This window comes from Pezoporus flaviventris, unplaced genomic scaffold, assembly GCF_033815535.1.
Source record: "Pezoporus flaviventris isolate CSIRO_AGI_PZ_B2104156 unplaced genomic scaffold, CSIRO_AGI_Pfla_v1 ptg000002l, whole genome shotgun sequence".
In the NCBI taxonomy this organism is placed as follows: domain Eukaryota; kingdom Metazoa; phylum Chordata; class Aves; order Psittaciformes; family Psittacidae; genus Pezoporus; species Pezoporus flaviventris.
This window is the reverse complement of record NW_026892550.1, coordinates 37,901,148-37,912,217: the sequence shown is the minus strand read 5'-3', so window position 1 is coordinate 37,912,217 and position 11,070 is coordinate 37,901,148. Positions and strand designations below refer to the sequence as shown.

Below are 11,070 nucleotides of genomic sequence, written 5' to 3'. Positions count from 1 at the left end.
GAGACGAAGACTGAACATAAAATTAGCATTGCAGTGACAAAGAAACACGTCAAAAATATTTCAGAAGTCACTGAAGTTGCTAATTTGTGCTAACATATCTCCTTTTGCTATTCTACTGGAACAAATACAGGATTCATATTTGTAAGTTCACATTTGATTGGGAAAGGAGAAGTATGAACTGTCAGCTTAGTATTTATGTGTCTTAGCTGATAGATCTGAGTGAAATATGTATATGACAAAGTTGTCATTTCCTTGAACCTCATGAAAGTGCATTTTGTTCACATACAATACACCCCTGCTATTTATGATCTTTGCAGATAGTTATCTCTTGGTGTTTCACTCACTCTTCCTCCACCATCATTGCGACATATTTCTGAAAATATATACAGTGTCCAGTTAATAGGTGTGGTTTTCTAGTGAAGATAAGCAGCTCTACCAAAAGTTCAATAGAATGTAGGAAATTCAAAGCAAACCCTTTCTACACTGTTACTTAATGACAAAGTTCAGGCACAACCTTTTCTGTTCATCAGTCTTCATTGTTTAGAAGATCCATCAGAGTCACTTAGGACGACATATGAAATGAAAGTAAGACACAATCAATCCAAAGGAAGAAGTGGGAAAAGGAACACCTTTCCGAAGCATACTCCATCACCAATCTCAACAGAAGTAACTGTCAAATCTGACAAAACTGAGGGAGCCATTTTATTGCAGGAACAGGCAGCACACAGCAGATGGCAAGGTATAAGAGTGTCTTTTGGTGAGAGACAGTGTCTGAGTATGGATGGATTCCGCGACTGAATGTGTTGTGAGAAACAGCCGGCTTGAGCAGTCAGCATGAAGGAAGCGTGCTGTTTTGCTTGCTGAAAGGGTCTAGTAGCCTTTTCAAATTATCTTTTTTCCTTTTTTTTTTTTGGTATGTATCTCAACCAAATCAAAGATCTGAAGTGTTATATGGGACAAGCAGGAATAGTCTGAATAGCTGATCCATCATGGAAAACTCCAGGTCTGTAAATCATTAAATCATTTAACTGCTACTGAAAAATAATTAGGCTTCCCAGGCCTGTTACTTAGGTGACAAAACATACTTAGAAGCAGCAGTGAAGCTGTAATCATTTGACACAAGTGGACACATGGATTTTTTTTCACCTGGGGAACAAATAACTCTTTTTTGATATCAGTTAATAGGACAGAGCCCCCAACAATAAGGAAAGATTACATCAACAGGCAAAGAGTACATCATATTCACCACCAAGCGTCATTAATCTTTTAAATCTTCAAAATGTAGAAAGGTCAGTATTTTTGTTTAAAATGTTTTTGCTATATAAATAGCAAGTGCCCTCCAGGTCACACCTTCCCTTTGAGTGAATAGCCAGAGAGATTATGGCCTGTGCTTTACATCAGGGCTTCATTTTAATCAGATGGTCACCATCTTCCAAAGACAGCAGGTTTTGCAAATTATGATTACACTTGTATCTGTGTCACTGCAGTGAAAGAATCCTCTTCCCATACTATGCAATCACCAGGCCTTCATGAATGGAATTGATGATGGATTCACAGAAATACATAGTCGGTGTTCTCACAACCCTCACCAAGCTGTGCCGAAGCTTGCTAGCTACTCTGTGAGTAACCGGAACTTAGCTGAAACCTCCAGCAGCGAGAAATTCATTTTCAGTGGAAGGATGGACACTAAGCATAACTCATGAACTATAAATCTACAGTTCATTACAGTCTTTACTTAAGCTGTTCTTTCAAAGAATCATCTGTGAGAATGCTCAAAAGGTGAAGGACCAACTGCAGACTTAAATGCTTTTTCAAGACACACATGCAGAGTCAGAAGTGAAATTGTTCATCCAGGTGGCGACAATTTTGTCGTATGTTTCCATTCTCTCATATATAAATATATACTTCAATTTATATAAAAACTGAGTAAGCAGTTTAACTGCACGTGTTTTTCCTACCTTTGGTTTGCATTCTGTGATGAAATTTTTTTGCCATTCTAGCAAATATGTTGCTACTATTAAGTTCAAAATTGCCAGAATTTCTCCCCACAGTCCTGGTTTGTCAGAGTTCCCAGTACTTTCTGAGGAATTCTGACTAAACATAGATTACAGATCATGTATAAACTTAAGGAAATTTGGCCAGTTACCATTTCTTGCAGCATTTTGTCAAATAATATACTTTCTGATTCTTAATTAAATGATTTGCTAACTTTTTTCAGATTCAAACATTTTTGCCTATATGAATATAAATGTATAAATTTTTTTGTGTGTGTGACACACAAATATATTTTATGCAAAATTTAGGCAAAAAATTACAGCTCTCTTGATAAACATACTTTGCATGTGCCTCTGCCTCTCAAAATGTTACATACTGAAAAAAAAAAAGTGACAACAAATGGTTTCCTAGTATGAGAAAATACATCCTCAGAGCAACAGAACTGATTATTCCTATTTTGTATCAGGAAAGACACATATACTTGGAATTACCAACGCTATTTCACAATGACAGAGTCAAATATCTGTATCAGAATAGTCCAACTGGTGCATACCATCACAGGTCTCACCATTTTTCTCTACCCCTATTTTTTTTTCTTTAAGAGTCTAGTACTAATGGAGGAAGTCAGAGCCCATCCAATTTTTCACACATCCTTCACATTATTCAAGTAGATTTTCTTCTCCCACAGTTTCCTTGTAAGTTTTTTTCTTTAGCTATGCTATTAACAGTACAACAGATTAATTTGCTCATTCTTACTATCTGTCATAAGATGCCTTTAGGGTCCTGTAGAGGTCAAAAGTCCATTTAAAGTTTCAAATATCCTTTCGTTGTTCAGTGCAAGCCATGGTTTTGGCCTTAGCTCCTAGCAATCATGAGTTTCAAATGGCCTGAAGATGCATGTTTCAGCTTTTGTACCCAGGTCATATTACCAAAACTACCAGCAGTGGAGGGAGGAATCATCTCTCTCACCAACACTGGCATTCTGCATGCAGACAAGGGCAAAGCCGGACCCATACCCATAACCAGAAGGCAGCTGAATGCATCTGTCAAGCACTGCCCCCTCTTAGCCCGCTGCTAATTTACTGCTAATTCACAGAAGAGTATCTATTCAATTATATACTACTTTATCAAAGACAGAAAAATTCTCCTGAATATAAGAAGAATTCATTACAATGTGCCACTTATTACAGAGAGTTTTTTCCTTTTTTGTAACAGACATGAAAATGAAACAAAAATGCTATTTTTCTTCACAATACTTTGTAACTAAAAATGAATTGCAAATGTGATAGAATTTAATATATTGTCACAAATTGCACTTTAAATATTTTAACATTAAATAATCACTGCTGTATGTCATGATTACATACATTTCTCATCCACAAAATTTATACAATTATTCATTTTATTTACCTTCTGGTTTGAAATTATTAATTCAAGTAAAAAACAAATATTGGACATTGGAACAATGTTTCCAAAGAGCATAAGTGATTCAGAAGCCAATGACCTATTTTCAGAGTTTAAAACCAGAACTTCAGAGAGATGCTTCCCTTCCTACTTCAAGTATCTTTGCAAAATGGGCATAAAGATAAGGGAAACAATATTCCCTTTACACAATGCTTGGCAATCCATATTAGAATGAAGAGCACCACTACATTTAACAAAATTCTAGTTTTAGGGGGGTACAAGCAGATGTTCAGGTAATCACATGCAATAAACATGTAATAAACATGCAAACATAAAAGGAATGTAGACAATCATAGCAAGAGAAATCACAGCCATTATGCATACTGCTGTATAAACATGGCACAATATATCCCCCATGTCGTAAAAGAGCTGCTGAAAATACACCCGTAGTTTAAGAGTAAACTACTGCATTTTAATAGCCCTGCACAGTAATTAATTTTGTACACTATAAACAAGTCTGTATGAAAACTGATCTTTCTTCTGTGTTTATGAATCAGATTGCCATTTCTGTCAACACCCACTGAAAACGATGATGTTACACCTTGAGTTTCATTCAAAACTCATCTTCACTGAAATACACATGTAAAAATACTAGCAGAAAAATAGAAGGAAAAAGGTTTCAGCTGTGATAGAGTTAATTTTCTTCCTAGTAGCTGGTACAGTGCCATGTTTTGACTTTGAGAACAATGCTGATAACACACTGATGGTTTTAGTTGTTAAGTAATGATTACTCCAATCAAGGACTTTTCAGTCTCAGTGAGGAAGTGCATGAGAAGAAGGGAGGAAGCAGAGACAAGACACCTAACCCAAACTAGCCAAAGAGGTATTCCATACCACAGCATGTCATGCCCAGTATATAAACTGGGGGGAGTCACCAAAAAGGAACCTATTGCTGCTCAGGTCAGGCTGGGTATCGGTTGGCAGGTGATGACAATTTTATTGCACATCACTTGTGTTTATTGTTTATTCCTATCTCTTTGTTTTATTTCACTATATTATTATTACTGTTATTGTTATGTTTTACATAATTTCAGTTATTATACTGTTCTTGATCTGTGGGGTTTACTTCTGACTCTCCCCCCCATCCCACTGTGGGGCAGGGAGCGAGCGATCATCTGCATGACACTTGGTTGCCAGCTGGGATAAAACCCTGACAATCTGATAAATGAAAATTATTCAGAATGAACCTTTCTTCCTGGTTTTATGTGGTGCTGTAATATAAAATGATAAGCTGTAAGCACAGTCCTTATACACAGCATGCATGACTATCTCTCCTGACACAAAACAGGCTGTCAGGAGGAATAGGGCAGAAAGGTTCTCTTTTGCTCATGCAGAACTTGGCTCATGAATAAGCAATTCATTTCAATGCATGTCCAAAAGTAAATACACATGTATGTATGGTCTATGAGACAGCACAAACACATAGTGAATCTTGATCGCCTCCATAGTTTAGCAGCATCTGTAACTCAAACCTCTCAGAGGTCAGCATATACAAATGGCTAATTTGAGCAGTCTGGCTTTTGAATTTGCAGGAATTTGTCTTGGTTTGACTGGATATTCCTGGTAGAGGAGCCATACACATCAGTACAATAGTAAGCATGTAATTTTAAATATCTGAATAGTACCATTGGGGCTCCTCACTGATTAAACTTAGCCGATTGATACCTCATCATTCTGAATCCTGATCTGTCACAGAGTCTTTACGCTGATGTCAAGAATGCTGAGGTAAATTCAGCAGTTTTATGCGTTGTACTTTCAAAAAAAGTTATATTTTACATTCCCCTGTATAAAAATAGGTGCAGAGAGCACCACTCAGAGCATCTGCCTTACAAATGTATTTACTACAACAGCAAAACTAAGCTTACTAAAGTTCTGGGTTTACAACTTCCATCAGAACATTACTGTATAAATAACAAAATGTAATGTTGAACAGTGTGCCAGAATCAAAACCAAATCAATAGCAAGTAAATTAATTACCTCCTTGTGCATGTATATACATTTAAATAAATGCACACTGTTTATACTGCTCTAAAGATCAATAACAAATTTAGCACACATGAACTGAAGAATATGTATGTAATAATAGCAGTGTCAAAGGGAAATAATTGATCGCACCCGTACACATTGAAATCCAATGACAATCTCTCAAAATATCACAGAACAATAAGAGCATCCTGAGGTCTCTTCTGGCCTGCATGTAAGTCAAATAAAATACCAAAAGTAATACTCTCAATGGACTAAATATAGCACTGCGAGTCCAGAAAAGTTGGAGCAATTTAAATACATGCACTATTAAAATTAACCTTTCCAAAAATAAAAAAAAATGGAAGGAAAAAAGCTAGATTTTCTATTTCTTTACATTATCATACTGGTTAAATGCTAACTCCATAAACCCTTAGTAAGCATTTTAGGTGGAATTAGACCAGGTTTGCAAGGTTTCCTGGCATCCTTCCTTCCACGCTTCCCTCCCTACTTGGCCATGTCATTATGCTGACAATGCCAACACTCCCTGCTACTCCCCTTCCAAGGAACAGTGACATTTAACCCTTCCAACCTAATCACTTCCTGTTATGTCATTAAATTACACATTTCTTTTGTTACAAACCAAGCACACTTTTTACCTTCTCATTTTACCTTTGACTCCACCGCAAAAATTCAAAGACAATGGTTTCCTTGCAGCTTAACAGAAACTCAAGCGCAACCTTGTGAGAAAGGATTGATTACATATTGCTGTAAGCAGTGGCACCTCTGTATCAAATACTACTCTGGATGCAGTGAGCTCATGGTCCAAAGCAGAGAACAAGTGTAGGAGAGAAGTGCAGAGCCTTATATTCTACCAGCAGTATGAAACAAGACAGGAATTAATCTGACAAATTTTAAAACATTCCACACAAAGTGTCTATGGAAGATTCCAGTTTCAAATAGAGGCACTTTATTTATTTAGTATATTAGAGTTATTTCCATTTGTTTTTCATTCTTATTTACAATATAGCCTCTAAATGAAAAGACAGTCAGATAGGAAACTACCATAAAACCATCTTCACCCTAATGAAAGCCTATTGTGCCTTCAGATGCTCATGATCTTTTCCTCGGATGCATATTGAGTAATCTGAGGTAAAAAGTAAGTAAATAATCAGCAATACTTAAATAATGTGTAAGAGTAGTTAACATATTCATTATAAAAAAAAGATTCTGTAAATATTTGATTGATGTATAATGTAACAGACCAGTCCCGCAATTCTTCATGGGAAATTCCTCTTTAATTTAAAAAATCCAGTTCAAGTTTACATTCACTTTAATGCTTTCATCAATTTCCCTTTTCATAATGATTCTGCACATTTGTGAAGGAGCATATCATCACCCTAATTGTCCTAACATCGCAACAGATCTGTTGTTGAGTTCATAATGATGATGAACCCTCTCAACAAGCACATCATTGGCTCACATCTTTAGCTGAATCACTGGCAGTCCTTCTGTCTAGCATATTCAGGCTACATAAACCACAGTGACATTCTCTTGGAAAATAACTTCCTAATTATCTGTGTGCCAACATGTCCCAAGGCATTAGAGTGGACAGATTATTTGCTTATTGTGTCATTTTAGAAGTCTGAGGAGATGGAAACAGATTAACTGTTACTAGACTACTTTGACTTTGTATTTCCAACATTGGTTTTGGAGGAATTTTAGTCCAATTGCTTTCTTTAAAGAAAAAGAAATCTATCTTTCACTCTGTTTCAGAATAAGAATCACATTTAGCCAAATACTCTGTTGGCAGGGTTTACTCATAGGAAAATAAATGAGTAGGGTAAATAAATAAATAAACCAAAAGAATTAGGGCTGGGATAAGTAACACAAGGAGGTAGGTTTGGGGCTTTTTTTCAGGGAGGGTGATGGTTTTGTTTGCTTTTTTTTGGTTTGGGTTGATTTTTATTAACTGTATATACTTGATGTATGCATAGTCTATCTTAAATTTTGCAAGTCATCTTCTAGTGTTGGAAAGCGAAGGGTGTAATGGAGTAGTTAGAAGAGGATGTAAGTATAAAAGAGAAAATTGGGAAAAGGCTGGGGGAGGCATAAAAGAGACAAAAGAAGGGCAAAAACTCCATATAGAATATGGCTACTAAGGAAACATAGGAAACATTCAGCCTGAAAAAATAGTATTCACCAACAAAAGGTCAACAGCTAGGTTTCCAATTGTTAAGTTAAATTCCCGCTTAGTACTGCAAATCCAGCTTGGATCCCTCTGGACTTACTGTAAATGCTTGAAGAATACAGCAAAAGGCTAGTAACTATCACAGAAGTAAGGCATGTCCAGATCTTTCTAAGCAATTTAGCAAACTCAGAACTGTGCAAGGACAGCCTATTCATTCTGGCCTGCACAGATGATAAGAAGTGCAGCAGGTTCTTCTCTGTTAGACATGCTGACATCTGATGGTTTCTCTCTCCATGAGAATGCAGGGCTTTGCAAGTAAGAAAAGCTGGAAAGAGGGAAACCTGATAGCAATTCCACACACTCCCTCCTCCTTTAAACTCCCTGAACAAGGAGCGTGCCACATCAGGTGCAAGTAGCTTCCAGCTAAACAGTCTGCAGTAGCACTTGCAGCTTGTTCTGTCTGCAGCATAAAACCTGCATTCAGGGAGGAGTTTTAGAGGCTGTAGAAGCCTGGCATTTTGTTCAGAAAAGCACTTGAGCACATATTAACTCCTCCTGCATTCAGCAGTACCTAAGCTTGTGCTGAACCTTTAATGAGCTGAGTGTGGTTCAGAATAGGCCACAATCTTAAATCTGAGCCCAAGTAAATCACTGAAATGAGAACTTATTTGTCATGAAATGTTTTTGTTTAGTTTGGGGGGCTCTCCCCATGCAAGTAGTTTTCAACTAGACACCGCAATAAATAATCCTACATACATTCAAGAAATGCCAACAATCCCTAGAACATGTTCACTCAGAATATTAAAGGATTTCATAGCAACAGATTTAAAAAGAAATCTGCATGAATTATTTATTTCTGTTATTAAAGTATTTATAAGCTACTGGAGTCACCCACCTAAGCAGTAAGAGTTCTATATGTAAATAATTTACATTTTAGAAATTGTTACAAAATGTTCAATGACTTGTTTATGTAAAACCTGATGGGGGAGCACTGTAAGGATGGCATAACTGAAAGCCATTACCTACAGGGCAAATAGCTATCTAGCAAGTTTCACATACTTACAAGCTAGAAAGTTCTACTAATGTTTCCATAAAACAAACACACACAGGCTTGTTTATATACCTGTCTGCATAAACCTGAAAGTGCACATCTGTATCTACAAATAAACACGTATATATAACTGTGCAGAGAGGCTGTCTTGCCTAGTAGCACATTTTGACATGATTGATAGTCACTGTCAATATTGTCCTCCTTCATACAGGACTCAGTTGGATATTTAATCTCTTGCCTGCTTTTTCCTTTAATTTTTGAAACATATCTCTCCTGAATCGCTTCAGGATATACTTTTGAACTCCCTCTTTAAATGTGGAAAGAACTTCAAAGTTCTGTTAGTAATTTATGTATAGCATGATGGACTGGGGTCAGTTCACAACTGAATTCCCAAGGCAAGAAAATCAGATGATGGAAAAGAAAATTTAATATAAAATGCCTCCTTGCTCAAAAAGTTCACACAGAGGCAGGCCCTGCATACCTTGTTCATGCAGGCAGTCCCCTTTGAAACCAGAGCCCTCACTGCCTTGTGATTTTTATAGTTGTTCACACCAAGGTGGATAAATGTTAAAGATGCCAGACCTTTAACCTAGCAGCAATTTATCATGCTGCATTCTCTGAACCCCCAGTCAGACATGGTTCAATGGAGACAGTTTCCAGTTATAATTAGATGGCAGTGTAAGAGTAGTCCCAATGCTAAGCTGGCCAGCTGCCTGTGAGACATATCTCCTGAAGCATTCTTCACCATTTAGGTCCAGGATGATGCAGTAGCTGATGCACCACGGGGAGTGCCCTGCATGCAGAAGCCGATTTATCTGCCCTGCATGTCTGGCTTAACTACTCGATCCTGTCCGCCTTTGCAGCCAAACCACAGGACAGACCACTGAGAGAACAAGACAGAATAGTCTCCTTTGCAAATCATCCTGTTGCTGTCCGAGGCAAGTGCAGAATAGGCTTGCAGGCATGGTGAATTCAGGCTGTCTACAGACAATGAGGTTCGGTCTCTGTAACTTTCCCAACTGCTAGTCACTGCTGGAACCATCCATCTCAGGGCAAGTGTAGGTTTTGCCCACGCATTAATAATGGCATCAAGATTTTCTTTTGTTAAGTCTTTTGCTTTTGCACTTTGAAACCTAAACCCAGATTTCTGGTATAGCATATTTGTGGATTAAATTTGACCCAGGATGTCACAGCTGATCCATGCGGCTCAAAATCCCATAAAGATCAAAACATAATACTCAGGAGTGATTGCCCCTGCAACCACCTTTTTCTTCCCCAACAATATTTTTTGGAGCTTGTCGTGGTTTAAACCCAGTCAGGTAACTCGTTCGCTCACTTCCAGTGAGTGGTGCCGAGCTGACAAGAGCCATCAGTAAACAAGGCATACTGCTTTTCACTTTCTGACAGTTTATTATATGGTGGGGCCTCTTCAGCACGCACCACCTCCTCCTCTGGTGACATTCCGAAATCTTTGCCCTCTGGCCAGTCCATGATGACTTCTAGAATGCCTGGACGACTGGGATTTCCTATTCGAGTTCGTTGTGTAATTAGTGCAGCCCATTTACTCCATGTAGCATCAGTTGCATGATGTGTAGAGGAGACCCTGCCTTTGAACATCCAGCCCAGCACGGGCAGCCGGGGTGCCAGGAGGAGCTGTGCTTCAGTGCCAATCACTTCCGAAGCAGCTCGAACCCCTTCATACGCTGCCAGTATCTCTTTCTCAGTTGGGGTATAGCTGGCCTCAGATCCTTTGTATCCCCGACTCCAAAAGCCGAGGGGTCGACCTCGAGTCTTCCCTGGAGCTTTCTGCCAGAGGCTCCAGGTAGGACCGTTCTCCCCAGCTGCAGTGTACAGCACATTTTTTACATCTGTCCCGGTCCGGACCGGTCCAAGGGCTACTGCATGAACTATCTCACGTTTAATTTGCTCAAAGGCTTGTTGCTGCTCAGGGCCCCATTTAAAATCATTCTTCTTCCGGGTCACATGATAGAGAGGGCTTACAATCAAACTGTAATTTGGGATGTGCATTCTCCAGAACCCCACTGCACCCAAGAAAGCTTGCGTTTCTTTCTTATTAGTTGGTGGAGACATTGCTGTTATCTTGTTGATCACATCTGTGGGGATCTGTCTACGTCCATCTTGCCATTTTATTCCCAAAAATGGAATCTCCTGTGCAGGTCCCTTGACCTTACTCCGTTTTATGGCAAAACCGGCTTTCAGCAGGATTTGGATTATTTTCCTCCCTTTCTCAAAGACTTCTTCCGCTGTATCGCCCCACACAATAATGTCATCAATGTATTGCAGGTGTTCTGGAGCTTGCCCCTCAAATCCGCCGATATTCTTTTCCTTTTGAAGGTGCTGGATAGTGTTGAACAAGGCCCTGTAAGCATAGGCCAAGCCCCAGCAC

The 11,070-nt window shown here is 38.6% G+C and overlaps 1 long non-coding RNA gene across 1 annotated transcript in view; it reads left to right on the top strand.

Moving 5' to 3' along the window:
• Positions 1 to 9,424: 9,424 nt before the first annotated feature.
• Positions 9,425 to 11,070, top strand: part of LOC133275369 (uncharacterized) — a 29,300-nt gene continuing 27,654 nt past the window's right edge. Inside the window, exon 1 of the long non-coding RNA XR_009745485.1 lies at positions 9,425 to 9,605. This is a non-coding gene — a long non-coding RNA (uncharacterized LOC133275369). The remainder of the gene's footprint in view (positions 9,606 to 11,070) is intronic.